Raw genomic sequence first — 13967 nt, forward strand, 5'->3', positions numbered from 1 at the left:
ATCATCATATTTGTCCCCACTTGAGTAGAAAACTTGAGCCTTCTTGTTCCCATATTCATCCAAATGGCAATCTTAAGTCAAGTGTGGACCATTACATCATTCACAACCAACTCTAATTGCATGAATTGATTGCTCCATTTGAGTCAATCTCTAGTCCATAGTTTTTAGCATTGCCATCATAGCAGCCATTTCTTCAGAATTTGCACTCCCAACTCCTTTTACGCCCTCATTCCTAGGATTGTGGTATTCACGAAAATGCTTTGCAAATTCTTCAACTAATTCCTTAACTTCTCATGGATTTTTCTTTGTAAGTGGTCCTTGAGAATCAAGGAGTTTCCTTGTCATTACATTGATTCCATCATAGAATATAGACACTTCTTGTTGAATGTTAAGGTCATATTGAGGACAATTCCTTAACAAACCTTTGTAGCGCTCCCATGCTTCGTAAAGTGACTCCCCCGGGTTTTGCTCAAAATTGGATATTACCTTCTTGAGTTTAGCTATCTTGGATGGTGGGGAAAATTGGTTTAAAAAATTCTCACGCATTTGAGCCCAAGTAGTGATTGTACCAGGTGGTAGTGCTTTTAACCAATCCTTCGCAGCTCCCTTAAAAGTAACGGGAAGCATCCTTGGCAAGACGGTATCTCTATTAACATTTGGGACATTAAATTAGTCAGCAATGTCGTTGACTTCATCCAAGTGCTTAAACGCATCCTCATGATCTTTTCCATAGAATGGGATATCCTTCAGTGCAGAAAGGATATGTCCTTTCAGCTTGAATGTGGTAGTGGCAGGAATGGTAGGTTGTACTAAACCTGGACCAACATCATCTCGAATTCTCTTTCTTTAAGCTCCCATGGACATTTCTTCAATGTTAACCATCTTATTCCTTGGCTCGTTCTTGGGTTCACTTGTATGTAATTCAAACTCAGGCTCGGTATCGTATTCGGATTCGGTTTGGATAGGTATTTGATCTAAGTTTTCAACCTTGCTCTTGTTCTTTGAAGATGAACTCGACTCCTCTGTTTTATTCCCCGACTTCTTTGAGAACACTGACTTGAATTCTTGTAAAGGTGTCTTCTTTGGTGTTTGATCTTCTTTCACGTTCTTATCCTTCTTTTTGTGAATAGTTGACTCTGGATCTTCAAGTGGTGGTACCAAAGGTGTGTTAGAGCCTCTGGTCATGAATTCCTGAAATTAAACAAAAAAAAAACGTAAAACTGAACTAAGAAAGAGCAACTAAAAATAATTAAAACTAAGAATCCAGTTCTCACGTCGTGAACAATAAAGCTCACATCGTGTGTTCTGTAATGCAGGAAAAAAATGAAATAGAAAAATAACTCTTTGCAAGTTTTACCCTACAAAAAGGATCGATTAATTTAAAGTAAATAAACGAGTAATTAGCTAAGTCGTTCCCCGGCAACGGCGCCAAAAACTTGATGCAGTGCAATAAGCTACACCTAATTTTAATATTTATAACCTAACTTCCTTACTAACTAAATTGCACTTAGGCAGTGTACCTAGTCAAATTTATAGAATAGTCGAGTAAGTCGGGTGTCGATCACAGGGAACGGTGCTAACTAATTAATCTATTTACCACTAAATTAACCTATTTACTAACAAAACAAGGGTTTTTATCTGATTTTGCAAGATCGGATGAACTTAATTTAATTTCAATCAATTACTAAAAACACTCTTGTTTAGTTCGAATCCACTTCTTCTTTATGGTTAGCTAACAATTATGGATTGTCAAGTTGGTTATTATTGTACTAGTAATTTAAGTCTAAATTTACCAATATTAACTAATTCATGTAAAACTATATATGGTCACACACAGTAAAACACATAATAAGTTGTAGATTATGAATTTGTTATCTAAGATTAGGCAAACACAATTATGGTCATAATTTATGTTCTCTAACATAGTTAAGTTTATTTACTTCAATTACTTTCTAAGATTTTGGTCGATCCTAGCACTAGCAATTTAATGTTCACTAAATCATTAGGTTAACAAGTTCATGCAGTTTAATGATCACTAACTACACAGAACATAAATTCAAGCAACTAAGGAACCAAATATTAACATGCTAGGTAATAACAAATCAAACACATGAAATTTACCAACTAATCAAATCCATTAATAATTAAGCTAAACCATATGTCAGAAGCTTCATCTAGCTAAAAAAGAGTAGCTAGATTCAGCTACTCATAGCAACAATCAAAGAAACACAAATCAAATTATTAAACATGTTCATAAGTACTAAACAAATAAACTTATTAAGAATTTTACTCCTTTGGCTTTGAAACCCTCTTTCCAGAACTTCTTTCCTGTTAAAAATCATCTTCTAGAAACCTTCCAACAAGACAAAAGTCTCCCAAATCGTAATGGTCAAGAATATTTATAGTTTTCTGATTTTGTCGAGTTCACGTTGTGATCCAATAACTCTCACGACGTGAATATGGGATAAACGTCTTCGACAAGGATTCTTTTCATTCGGATGCATATCTTCTGGATTACTCCACTCACGATGTGAATCTATAATTGCTCACGTTGTGACTATGTATATTGCTGATTTTTTTTAATCTTTCTTCTTTCAAGCCTTCATAGTTCCATGTTTTGTCCATTTTGGTCACTTTCTTCGAAATTGCTTCATTTTGGCTGCAAATAACATTTTAACCTCATAAGTACCATAATTCTATGCAAATAACCAAAATATTAATAGAAATGTAAATAAATATTGCCTAAAATATGTATAAATATGGAAATATCAGCCTAGATATAAACCTAAGTTAATTTAGGTTAGCATAATGTAATATAAATCAAAGGTTTAAGGGTTAAAACATAAATATTCACCATTTATTGGTGAATTCAGCCAAGGAAATGATATTAAATCAAGAATTCGGCCATATGGAAATCAAAAGCACATGAATTCGTTTATGAGAATCTTATCCAAATGAGTTTTCGGTCCATAATGAATCCAAGAAGGTGTGTACGGTGGGATGTGTGCCTTTCGGCCAACTTCCTAGAGAACGTATAACAGGGTACATGCATACAAAAAGTGTTGTACTGCAATTACAGTCACATTTCGTTATGTTGAGAGAAAAACGTTTGAGAAACACACTTAAACAAATGTTAGAACAAGTTATATAATGCGAAATAAGTTTAACTCAAAGGATCATAAAGCTCAACAATAATAAGAAGTTAGATTTAGAAAGTTAGATAATTAGATGCGGAAGTATAATGACGAAAATATAAGGAAATATAAATGACAAAAACTATTATATCAAGAAAACACTAAGCTAATTCTTAACGAGGATTGCACTCAAACCAAGTTAGTAAGTGTGATCAGCTTAAAGTGATTAAGTAAAGAATGACTTGCTCCGAAGGAGAGTTGGGGAGTTTAATCTTAATATATGAATGAAGTTTAGTAAGATCTTGAGAATAATGAGAGAAGAGATGTAAGAGATGTGTATTTTCATTTGAAGCAGAACACTCTATTTATAGAGTTTTGAGAACATACAAGTGGAATAAGCAAAGACTATAATTCAAAAGAAGTGTCCATGCAAGGCCCACTGGACAATACATTGTAAATACATAAGTTAAAAGCTAAGTCTTTGTTCAGATGAGATGATTGCGGATGGATTCAACTCTTCTCGTTGTAATACCAAAAGCAAAGTTGTGGCAGTGAGGAGGACTTCGGATTGAGGTTTAAGAGGTCACTTTTTTTATTTAACAATTTCCCCCTAAGTGACCTCTTCAACCTTTTCACTTGTTGAGTTTTAGAAACTTGATCAGCAACCACCAAAATTTTCTTACTTCACCCATCCATGTGATCCTTCTTCTGATTTCAAAGTTAACTTCGTCAGTCGTGTGCTTCGACCTCTGCACCGAAGTCACAGTGACTTCCAGTTGCCTTCAGGTTAGGCGGTGCATAGCAGTGATGGGGACGAAGTACTTAACATCGCTGCTGGATCTTTTGAACACAACTCCCAGTTCTGGAAAGTTAGTTGCACCTAAGGATCGCTCTTGATATTCTTCAATATAAACAGGTGCGGGCTCAAGTTTGGGAAGGTTGAATTTTTGAACAAGGACTGGATGAATATCAGCATCTGTCTTGCCAAAATTGTATACTGCGGATCTCAGGTACTCGCAAGCTTTTTCAAACGCAATCTTCATTTTGGGATGTTTCTCGGATTTGAGCTGAAACACCCTAGAAATTAAGAATACCTCTTCCGGATTCATACAGGGAAAGTCAACTTGAGTTCTGACATAATCACAGCCTATTCTTCTCAGAGTGTACTGGATGAATTCGGATTTCTTGAACTTTCTGATCTTATAGTTCATGACTCCGGAAGGTCTATCATTGGACCAAATGTTCTCGAATACTGATCTGTTCTTGTCATGAAACTTGATTAACCTTTCAAATTCAATTGGAAGCCTCTGGTCATTTGGGAGACTACGGTCGAACAGTTCAAGGACCGTGAAGAATTTTGCATTTGGTGAGATGGGAATGTCCTAATAACCATCTTCAGGAGGTTCAACATATGTCAAGACCGGCATGTAGTCTTCGTCCAGAAGTCTTCTTAATGGATTCACCCAAGAGTTGATGAGAGTTTCATCCATTGTTGTATCAAAACCATGATCTCTCCAAATTTGTTCAGCAAACTTAGTTTCTTTCCAGTCTGCTTTTAGCTATTTTGTTGCAGGAGAGTCATTGGAGTGATCATATGACATTGTTGGCTCCAGATTTTTGATCGGTGATGGAGTTTCTTGGTGAGGTGGAGATTGCTACGGAGAAGGAGGATGTTGTTATTGAGATTGGTCAGATGGCACCGAAGTGGGGATTTTCACTTGATCTGTAGTTAAAATTGGGGAGGATTGATGTGTTTCCATCCTTGGTTGGTTAGATGCAAAGTGAGATGGACCGATGATGGTTACTGGGACATTCCCATCTCACCAAATGCAAAATTCTTCACGGTCTTTGAAGCATTCGACCGCAATCTCCTAGATGACAGAAGTCTTCCACTTGAATTTGAAAGGTTAAGAAAGTTTCATGACAATCACGAATCAACATTCGAGAACATTTGGTCCAACGACGGACATTCCGGAGTCAAGAACTACAATATCAGAAAGTTCATGAAATCAGAATTCATCCAGTACACTCTGACAAGAAGAGGCTATGATTATCTCTGATACCAATTGTTTAGAGATAAAATTTTGAGAAACACACTTGAACAAACGTTAGAACAAGTTATATAATGTGGAATAAGTTTAACTCAAAGGATCATAAAGCTCAACAATAATAAGAATTTAGAGTTAGAAAGTTAGATAATTAGATGCGGAAATATAATGACGAAAATGTAAGGAAATATAAATGAAAACAAGTATTATATTAAGTAAACACTAAGATGGTTCTTAACGAGGATTACAATTTGGTTCCGGATCTTGCGATGGTACCCAAATTGTTCACCAAATCATCCTTGGTCATTCCAACTCCGCTATCAATGATGGTCAAGGTGTTTGAAGCTTTGTCAGGGATAATATGGACGAAAAGCTCAGGCTGGCCATCTAGCTTACTGTTATAAGCCAAGCTCTCAAAGCGAATCTTGTCCAGAGCATCGGATGAGTTACTGATGAGCTCATGGAGAAAAAATCTCCTTTTTACTGTAAAAGGAATTGATGATAAGACTCAACAACTGGTTGATCTCCGCTTGAAAGGAAAATGTCTCTATGTCTCCCATTGATGACTTTACTCAATAAACAAAGAATCACATGCTATGAATCTTTGGTGAGGGTCTTTTGGGTATCGAGGGTGATTGTTTTGAGGATTGAAGTTTTGGTTAAAGGGTGGCTTAATGAATTGTTGATTTTTGCGAAAGGAGGTTGGAGGTAATCGATTGAACTGTCGAATAAAAAGAGCAATAGCATTTTGGAATTCCTCTTCATCATACTACTTTGTGTCGGCTTCATATTATCAGGGATAATATGGACGAAAAGATCAGGCTGTCCATCTAGCTTACTCTTATCAGTCAAGCTCTCAAAACGAATCTTTTCCAGAGCATCGGATGAGTTACTGATGAGCTCACGGAGAAAAAAATCTCCTTTTTACTGTAAAAGGAATTGATGATAAGACTCAACAACTGGTTGATCTCCGCTTGAAAGGAAAATGTCTCTATGTCCCCCATTGACGAGTTTACTCAATAAACAAAGAATCACAGGCTATGAATCTTTGGTAAGGGTGTTTTGGGTATCGAGGGTGATTGTTTTGAGGATTGAAGTTTTGGTTAAAGGGTGGCTTAATGAATTGTGGATTTTTGCGAAAGGACGTTGGAGGTAATCGATTGAACTGTTGACTAAAAAGAGCAATAGCATTTTGGAATTCCTCTTCATCATACTACTCTGTGTCAGCTTCATATTATCAGGGATAATATGGATGAAAAGCTCAGGATGGCCATCTAGCTTACTCTTATTAGTCAAGCTGTCAAAGCGAATCTTTTCCACATCATCGGATGAGTTACTGATGAGCTCACGGAGAAAAATCTCCTTTTTACTGTAAAAGGAATTGATAATAAGACTCAACAACTTGTTGATCTCTGCTTGAAAGGAAAACGTCTCTATGTCCCACATTGACGAGTTTACTCAATAAACAAAGAATCACAGGCTATGAATCTTTGGTGAGGGTGTTTTGGGTATCGAGGGTGATTGTTTTGAGGATTGAAGTTTTGGTTAAAGGGTGGCTTAATGAATTGCTGATTTTTGCGAAAGGAGGTTGAAGGTAATCGATTGAACTGTTGACTAAAAAGAGAAATAGCATTTTGGAATTCCTCTTCATCATACTACTCTGTGTCAGCTTCATAAGACTGCGGTGGATTATCATAGGAAAGAGGGTAAGGTTGAGGAGTTATGTTTTGTGGAGTTTGGGCGATAAGAGCAAGTGGCCCTTCGAAGTCAGCACAATCCTTATGTACGATTGACTCTTGTGCTTAGAGTTCTCCATACAGTTTGAAAAGAGTGAGTGAGTGAATCTTCCTGTCACCTTGGACTATCATCTTTGCGGTAGTCCATCGTTTCCCTAAACAATTGAGAAACTGGAGATTGGTTTCATGGTTGTTGCAGATAGTGCCAGTTTTAACAACTTGGTAATGATGAGGTTGAATCTTTTGAAGGAGTCTTCAAAACTTTCATCCGCATGAGCTTTGAAGTTATTGAACTCGTTGAGTGTAGTGGTGAGCTTCTTATCTTGTGCTTGCTCTGAACCTTCATACAGATTTTTTAGAACTTCCCAGATCTCTTTGGCTGATTTGCAATTAATGATAATGTCGAAGTTGTCAGGAGCAACTCCGCAGGATATTTCATAAAAGGGAATTGCATCATTTTCCATTTTATTGAGATTATCCTTAGTGGAATGATTCATGGCAGGTTGACCTCATCCAAGTCAGGCTTGAGCACTATCGTCTTGAACTGGAGTAAGAATAGGGACATGAGGTCCTTCTTCTACAGATCTCCACACATCTCATCCAAGTCTTCTTAGATATCTCTCCATCCTTTGGGACCAGTGATGATACTCATTTGCTACCAGTATTGGAGCTCTATTCGAAACTCCAACACTGTTGGAAATCTTAAGAGATAATGCTTGTGCTATATTTCCTTGTTTTTGATTTTTTTTTTTTGATTTTTTTTATTTAAAAAATGAGCTTTAGTGGTATAGAAGGCTTTTTAAAATCAGAGTTTCTTTCAAAAAGCAACCACTTTGGCTCTGATACCAATTGTTGAGAGAAAAAATTTTGAGAAACACACTTGAACAAACATTAGAACAAGTTATATAATGTGGAATAAGTTTATCTTAAAGGATCATAAAGCTTAACAATAATAATAAGTTAGAGTTAGAAAGTTAGATAATTAGATGCGAAAATATAATGACGAAAATATAAGGAAATATAAATGACAAGAAATATTATATCAAGTAAACACTAAGTTGATTCTTAACGAGGATTGCACTCAAACCAAGTTAGTAAATGTGATCAGCTTAAAGTGATTAAGTGAAGAATGATTTACTCCGAAGGAGAGGTGAGGAGTTTGATCTTAATATATGAATGAAGTTCAGTAAGATCTTGAGAATAATGAGAGAAGAGATGTAAGAGATGTGTATTTCATTTGAAGCGGAACACTCTATTTATAGAGTTCTGAGAACATACAAGTGGAATAAACAAATACTATAATTCAAAAGAAGTGTCCATGCAAGGCACACTGGACAATACATTGTAAATACATAAGTTAAAAGCTAAGTCTTTGTTCAGATGAGATGACTGCGTATGGCTTCAACTCTTCTCATTGCGGTAGTGAGGAGGACTTCGGATTGAGGTTTAATAGGGTCACTTTCTTGATTCAACACGTTATTTTTCCAAGTATAAGTCAATGGAACTTACAAGTCATTACATAAAAAATATAGGATTTTCTAGAAGAACATACTTACATTTCTAAAAGGACAATTACAGTTAACTCTATAAGTACTTAGTGAATACGCTCGAGTTATATACAATGAGGATTCGACAGACAGTGGGATGTGTGCCTTCCGCCCCATTTCATGTTCCTTGTTTGGTTGTAAGCTTGCGACAGAACCATACAATCGATTGTCTGTTCGATCTGGATTGTATGTAACTTGTATAAACTAAGTACTCATAGAAAGAAACTAGTATGAGCCATTTTACATATATTTCATTGCATCAAGAGATATCGGATTTCCTGGAGAACACATCATGTTTGACAAAGAACAAAGAAATTGTTTTCGAAAACAAAACACTTATGAACTCACTAACTTTAATGTTGACACTTTCAAAACCACTTGTATTCTCAGGGCACTAGTAGATAGGTACTCGCGCAGGTCTTAGAAGACGGAGCATAGTAGCTTCAAGTCTTTATTTTTCTAGTTACTTTTGGAGTCAGTCATATGTGATTCAAATACAATGTAAACACTATATTATCAATACAATGGTTGTTGTTACTTGGATTACTATTATTCATTTCTAAAAGGACCATTATAGTTAACTCTGTAAGTACTTAGTGAATACGCCCGAGTTATATACAATGAGGATCTGGCAGACAGTGGGATGTGTGCCTTTCGCCCCATTTCATGTTCCTTGTTTGGTTGTAAGCTTGCGACAAGAACCATACAATCGATTGTTTGTTCGATCTGGATTGTATGTAACTTGTATACACTAATTACTCGTAGAAGGAAACTAGTATGAGCCATTTTACATATATTTCATTGCATCAAGAGATATCGGATTTTCTGGAGAACACATCATGTTTGACAAAGAACAAAGACGTTGTTTTCGAAAACAAAACGCTTATGAACTCACCAACTTTAATGTTGACACTTTCAAAACCACTTGTATTCTCAGGGCACTAGTAGATAGGTACTCGCGCAGGTCCTAGAAGACGGAGCATAGTAGCTTCAAGTCTTTATTTTGCTAGTTACTTTTGAGTTAGTCATATGTCATTCAAATACAATGTAAACACTATATTATCAATACAATGGTTGTTGTTACTTGGATTACTATTATTAAATTGTTGTGATACTATACACGACGTCCTCCGCCCCTAACGTTTCCGTCGTCTCGGTTTGGGGGTGTTACACAAAGCAAAGAAGCTTCCAACTCCCAACCCCTATCTCTTTTGCAGCCAACACCTTATCCCAAGCAATCCAATAGACCTTCTTATTATCATCGTCTATCCAATAAAAAAAGTTACTTCTCCAACTTTGTAATAATACCATTCCAAACATTAAAAAGAGACATAAAAAAAAGTTGGAATAGAACCAAGAACCTACTTGAGCAGTGTAAGATGGCCGCCCAAGGAAAGGGTGTTAACTTTCCAATTAGACAATCTCGTAGAAACCCTCTAAACAATCGAATCCCAAGACTGTAACCTGGACATGAAACCTCCAACCAAAGAGCCAAGGTATATGAAGGGAGTCTTAAGAGCTACACTACCAACTAAAGCTTCCTCTAGCTCATCAGAGCCACAATCCCAAAGTATCTGTTTAATTTCATCTTTTGAAATCTCACCCTCCAAGACCAAGAGTTGATCCTAAGAAAGTTGGGAAGGAAAATCGAGATCAAACAGGATCCGAGAAGTACAAGGCAACGAAAACCTATCAAAAAAATGAGAAAAAAAATTTTTTGACCAAAAAATCGATGGTTATTTGAAGAATCAATGGTGATTTGAAGAACTAGTTGTGAAACTCATGTATTACATGGGTTAATTATATATATATATATATATATATATATATATATATATATATATATATATATATATATATATATATATAAGTGTCAAAATATTTAAGAACTTTGAATTTATATGAAAATAAGAAAAATAATAAATTATTATAATGAAAATGTTTTTTTATCTTTTAAATTTAAACAAATAATTTATATAAATAAAAGAAACTAAAGAGCTTTAATTTTGAAAATTTTGGAATTAAAAGTTAAATTTATTAATGAAATTGATATCCATTTATTATTATATTTATTGCGATTATTAACTAAAATATTGTAGAATTTAATAAAATAGAAAAACTCATAAATGACATGTAGAAAAACAATAATTCAAAATATTCACATAATGACATTTGTCAAATTGAATAATAATGTGACAAGTGGTAAAAAAAAAACTTTCATTTATTAGAGAATAGGTGTGAGATCCTTGTATTATACAGGCTGATTTAAAAAAGATTAAGTATTAAATTAAATGTAAATAGAAAATATTTTTTAATATACAACTTTAAAATAAGAAAAGAAGAATCGTATTTATTCCAATTTAATATCATATATATGATCTGCTTTAATAAATGAATGTTTTTTTTTCACATGTTAGTTTATGGGTTTTTTATTTTAAAAAATTTCACATAATACTTTGATGTAATAATTACAATAAATTTAGTGATAAATGAATATCAATTTCATTAATGGACTTACCTTCTTATTTTAAAATTCTCAAATTAAATCTCTTAAGTTTATTTTGTTTATTTATTTAAATTTAAAAGATAAAAAAAATCAATTTTAATAGTTTATTATTATTTATTTTCTTATAAATCCAAAGTTTTTAATATATTTAGACCTTTATATATATATATATATATATATATATATATATATATATATATATATATATATATATATATATATATATTAATTAGCCCATGTAATACATGGGTCTTACACCTAGTATTTAATACGTATAATTTTAATTTTAAAAGTTGAAACAAATCAAAATTTAACGAATGGATAATATTTATTTTAAAAATACCATAAAATGATAATTGTCAAAATTCATGGGAGATAAACATGTTGCAAAAAAAAAACTTCATTTATTGATGATGGCTTTATTTCTTTGCTAAATTTTATCAAAATCTTTATAAAATCATTTTCTTTATTTTCCTTTTTAATAAATAGCTACATAGCCTAAGCCTTTGAAAAGTTTGTTGATAGAGATGGGATAAGCATCCTAGGTAGACTTTTATAACATATATGGCAATTATCCACTCCATCAACAAAGGATCCATATCATTTTCGTTATGATTTCTTAGCACAAAAGAAAGATTATTAATCTTTTACAATTTAAAATAATCATTACTTAATAATTATACTATTGGGTATTATAAAAACTGGTTTAGGCATACGATTGATTAATCGACAATTAATTGTTAGATGGTCTTCATATGTTTAAGAGTAATGTTTGTTTACTAATTGGCTTCCGCATAATACAAACCTTAATATTATCTTAATATACTTTAACAAAATAAAGTCAATATCGGAGAAAAACGATAGACAGATTTAAAGATAATCACCTAAATAACCCAAAAAATGGTGTTCTAAACAATTGACTGTAAAATCTAAATACATTTTTTAATCAAGTAACATTCATAAAACAATTTATAAAATCCATTTCACGAATAAATATACTATAAAAAAAATGTTCCACAACAATTATTTCTATCCAATCATTAAAAATTATCCCTAAATTTTTGTGCATATCAAAACAGGTGAATCTCGGCTCATTTATCAATACTTTTTTTACGGATAATCGACGTATTACGTACGACTTTCACAGTTTCATTTCACCCATCTAATAAGCCTCATTTATTTTTCTAAATTCTTTTAATTTATTAAAATAATGTCAAACTTCGAGAAGACTGAAACCATGACAAAAATAGGAGCAGCAAATCACATGAACATGTTACAGTCGCACCTATGTTTGTGTGAATCATGGGCTGCTTTCTGTGTCTAATTTTGGGTCTTCACCATCTTCTCTTGTCACACAGTAAATTGACCAAAATACCCTTATGTAATGTATAGTAATTAACCATCATACCCTTTTGTAGAATATAGCCAAATTGGTTGAGTTAAATAAATTTTTAGTATTAGAAATTTAGAAAAAAGAAGATGATATTGTTTTCAATTGCAATGATGACTCAAAGAACACATACAAAATCACCTTACTTTAATCATTCCACTACCTTATCACCTTAAATTAGCTCAACTTGTCAAATTCAATGCGCACAAGATAAACGGGAATCACTTTCATATAGTTTCAATCTTTTTTCTTGAGATAGGACACTTTTTACTCCTACATGTTATTTACTCAAGAATTTCATCTTCTTTCACAAGCAAATTTTTACTTTTTCATTTTCTATAGGGCTATATTCAATAAACAACAACATTTTTTTCACTAATTTGTTTATTATTGAATAAATTACATAATTGATCTTTATGGTAAAAAGTATAGTTTGAGTCTATTTTTTTTTCATTCGTATGGTCAATCCAAAAATAAAAACTTCGATGCAGATTTGGTTTGGTATCCCAAAAAATGCAATTTGAGTCTTTTTTTTTAAATGATAGTTATCTTGAGAAACCAAATCTACATGAAAGTTTCAATATTAGACTGACTATGGAAATAAAAAAAATAGTCTAAAAGTGCATTTTTTGAGATACCACAAAGATCAAGTTTGGAATTTTCACTTTATTATTGCTTTGTAGTTAGAAATATATACACATAATTATAGTAATATCGTTCAAATACAAAGCAATTTTAACTGTTATAATTTAATAGACGTTTCGATGTAAAATGTCATAGTAAAAGAATCTTGAAATTACAATGCTACAAATTTGGGTAGAATGTACAAAATTTAACGTATTTTACAATAGAAATGAAATGAAAGTAAGACCAAACCTAAATAAAAATCCATTGCTGTTTTCTGCATTCAGTACTTGGTATATATTCTTATTAGGGACCCAACATGTCTATATCAAAAACAAGAAAACAAGAACCACTTAGAATTTTTTATCAAAGATGCAAATGTTAGATAAAGTTCAATAGATAAAATAAAAAGGTACAAACTGACATAAGATTCTTCCCAACTCTATAAAACCAATAAACCTACCCTACCACTACCCCCTACTACCACTATCATAATCCACCAACCATATTTCCACAAGCCCCTAAAACAAATGGTAGGCCATTCACATTTAAACATAAAATAGCAATATTCTTTCGTTGATTTATTTGTTATATAACATTATGTTACTTTTTTCTAGAGTAAATTATACGAATGATCCTTATGATTTGGGTAATTTGTATTTTTGGTCCCTAACTTATTTTTTTAATTTAGAAGGTTTCTACAGTTTGTTTTTGTTGCGCGTTTGGTTTTTTTCTTCCTAAAAACACTATTTTGCCCTTGATTTTTTATTTTATTTAAATAAAGTGGGGTAGGTAAGATAATGTAAGGTGATATGAAAGTAAGGTTGAGGTGTGTTTATTTAAATAAATTAAAAATTAAGGACAAAATAGTTTTTTTTAGGTAAGACAGAGACCAAGCTTGCAACAAAAACAAACTGTAGAGACCTTCCAAATTAAAAAAAATAAGTTACGAACCAAATTTGCAAATTACCCCAAACTATAA

At 32.9% G+C, this 13967-nt stretch overlaps 1 non-coding gene across 1 annotated transcript; it reads left to right on the plus strand.

Moving 5' to 3' along the window:
* The first annotated feature begins 391 nt into the window (after positions 1-391).
* Positions 392-498, plus strand: LOC145033115 (small nucleolar RNA R71). The gene has a single exon (XR_013677355.1). It is a non-coding gene; the product is annotated as a small nucleolar RNA R71 (small nucleolar RNA).
* Positions 499-13967: the final 13469 nt, after the last annotated feature.

Source organism: Lactuca saligna, chromosome 2 (assembly GCF_052625555.1).
Source record: "Lactuca saligna cultivar CGN05327 chromosome 2, ASM5262555v1, whole genome shotgun sequence".
In the NCBI taxonomy this organism is placed as follows: domain Eukaryota; kingdom Viridiplantae; phylum Streptophyta; class Magnoliopsida; order Asterales; family Asteraceae; genus Lactuca; species Lactuca saligna.